Below are 3,281 nucleotides of genomic sequence, written 5' to 3' on the forward strand. Positions count from 1 at the left end.
GATATGTCCTGGGGTCCGTTCGGCAGGTGATGCAATTATTGTCCTAAAAAACAACTTTTACACTTGCAGCCCTGTGCCCAACGGCCGTGGCCTAGATTGTGTCCCTTTCTAGATTGTGGCCCTTTCTGTCCCTCCTCCCCGCCCTCATCATCACTAGGAATGCTCCAGGCAGATTGTCTCCTATTGATCAGCTGTGTTAGCATGGCACATGGGCTGGATCGTTGAGGCACCTGAGCAATGTTCAGACAGGAGAAAATGTTCTAGGGACATTCCTAATGATGAAGAGGGTGGGGAGGAGGAGCGGAGAGGGTGTGCCAGCCTAATGCATACACAATCTAGGCCACGGACGTTGGGCACAGGGCTGCAAGTTTAAAAGTTGTTTTTTAGGACAATAACTGCATCACCTGCCAAACGGACCCCAGGACAGATCTTGGATTAAAAGCAGCTATCCAAAGGTACAAGTGGTTTGGGGGGGGGGGGGGGGTCAGATTGTGGGTACATTGTCTCTAAGATACTTTAGTATAGCATCTCTTACAAATCCCTCAAATTCTGATTTGTTCATTTAGCATGTCATAGTAAATCTAAAAGGCAGTCGCCAAAACTATGTGTTGTCTAACAATGCCAAAATAAAGATTTTTTTTTAAAAAACCCTCAAATATTTTACCCAGTTCCCAGGATCGCTTTTTGACCCCATCCTGACTATTGGTACCACATTGGGTCTGTAACCATAACAAGGAGGCATCCTCTACATCTAGAGGAAAGATTTCACCCTCAGCACAGACATGGATTCTTTACTGTAAGAGCAAGGAGACTGTGGAACATATTATGTTGTCATTGCTAATGGGAATGATTCCTTGACACTATTCATAGCCTGAATAAAAGCCTTTTTTGATTGCTTGTTCGGTACACTACAATAAAAAAGTGTGCTGCACCGTACAGTCTGGTCAGCAAACTACTGGTATAGCCAGGTTGGAGTAGTAGATTTTACATGGTAGACAAGCAGGTGTTATCCCCTTAGAGAGTGTCGATACAATTTTTCACAGCAGTCTCAAGTCTGGGAAATTTGGGGGCCAGGTTAACACTTATTGTACTATTACACCAACAGATTTGACGCAAGATTATCTGCCAAAGATTTGAAGCCAAACCCAGGAACAGACTTTAGACAGAGAACAGGTCATAAAGGAAAGACTGGATTTCTCCTCTTTTCAAATCCACTCCTGGGTTTGGCTTCAAATCTTTGGCAGATAATCTGTCGTCAGATCTGTTGGTGTAATAGTACCCTTAGAAGTCTGGGTCAGGCTTTTTCCCCTAATTTACAACATATACAGCCATGTGACATGTCTGAATGTCTTTCTCAAGATCCTATCCAATATAACAAAACACAATCAGCACGTGCGGGTGTATGTGACCTACAAGGAAGTATTCATACCCTTCCACAAATAGGCCAAGAGAATACCACAAATTAATTCCCCAGACCACAACACTGCCATTACCAGCTTGTATTCTTCCAGCCATGGTTGCAAGTTACTTTGTTTTTTGATGCTTCTCTCCTAATATGAATGGCCATCTGTTTGGCTGTCAGCTGTCTTTTAACCTAGTACCGCTCCTCCATGGGTCCCTGGAAAAGCTGGATCTAGTCCTGAGAAACTTGGATCCAGCTTTTCCCAACACCCAGAGCACCACAGAGTTAAAAGGCAGCCGACTGCTGAGCCAACATCTCTACTTCTGATTCAGGGCCTCGTATGCAGCAAGTTCATAAAATTGTCTGGCAGTCCTCTGGTTAATTTTGGCAGTAAGCTGCCCCACTGTAGTGTTTAACCCTTCTGCACCTTCAGAGCTCACGTTCACATCATATCATTGGCAGTTGCTTATTTGTAATAAAGCCATTTTTCTTCACTCAAGACATTCCCACACGGCAACATATGAAGACTGTGTACTTTCAGAAATACCGCCACCATTGACCCATAAGCCAATTATCTCTTTTTGCACAGAACTAAGGGATGTGTGTGTGCAGATAGATCACATACCTCATTTACCCACTCAGCTCATGACGTGTCACTTTGTCACGCTGCCGGCGTTAAAGGAGAAAGGGGTCACAGTAATGTTTCTCTGTGTATAAATGATGCCACATTTTTGCTGAAGAAAGACTGTCAAAAGAACTGGATTTATTCTTATAAAAAATTGTATGGAAAGGTATATGACACTGTCCCTCAAATGTCTTACTTTTAGGCAGCATAGAATGTATTTAATTCACAACAGGATGTGCATCTGTACATCGCATGCAGCCAGACCATACCAGGGCATACAAACAGAGAAGAGGCCAATAAGTTCAGTTGCTTGAAGCATGACTGGAAAGCTAAACCCATCTCCTCAACAACTATGAAAAAACACAAAGAGTGGTCAGCACTCACAACAAAAAAGTCCCTTTAGATGGAATGTGGTGTTCTTATTATGGCTGTATGCCTCTCCACGAGCACGCGAGAAAAAAACCCCGGACCCAAGGGCATCCAACAAGGTATAAGCACGAAAGTACTCTCCAGCTCGCTTGATTACTTTTAAACCTTTATTGTATAATGTTTAAAAGGCCTTTTAAACATTATACAATAAAGGTTTAAAAGTAATCAAGCGAGCTGGAGAGTACTTTCGTGCTTATACCTTATGAAAAAACACCAGGTGTTCAAATAAGACATGGAAGCAAATTCCAATTAGAGATTTTCTGAGTGCCCAGTCATTTAGAATAGAACTTCTTTAGATGTAATTGTCATATAAGGGCCCTAATACACAGAGCGATAATCTGCCGAATCCACCGTGTAGTAAAGACAACTAGAGATGAGCAAATTTACAGTAGGAACTAAGCAAAATGCTTTGTCCTTATCAGCATTCTGCTCATCAGGCTGCGGGCTTTTTAAGTCTGCTCTGTGTCACTCCCCCCTGGGTGCTGGGAAAAGATGGATTCAGTCCTGGGAAACTGGGTGAAGTTTCCCAGGACTGGATCCATCTTTTCCTTGCACTCAGGGAGAAGAGGCACAAAATTCACAGCCTGCAACCTACTGAGGAGAATGCTAATAGAATACTTACAGTATATGGAGAATACTGTAAATTTGCTCATATCCAAAGACAACAATCAGCCGAAGAAACTATCTGCGGATCATTGGTTGCTGACCGTGCATAGCTACGTATAATAATGATGCACGGCCAACGGCTGATGCTAGGGTAAAGAAAAAAAATAAAGATTATACTTGTCCAGGCTCCGACACTTTAGAACCAGCCAATTACTGACT

Source organism: Dendropsophus ebraccatus, chromosome 15, assembly GCF_027789765.1.
Source record: "Dendropsophus ebraccatus isolate aDenEbr1 chromosome 15, aDenEbr1.pat, whole genome shotgun sequence".
Classification (NCBI taxonomy): domain Eukaryota; kingdom Metazoa; phylum Chordata; class Amphibia; order Anura; family Hylidae; genus Dendropsophus; species Dendropsophus ebraccatus.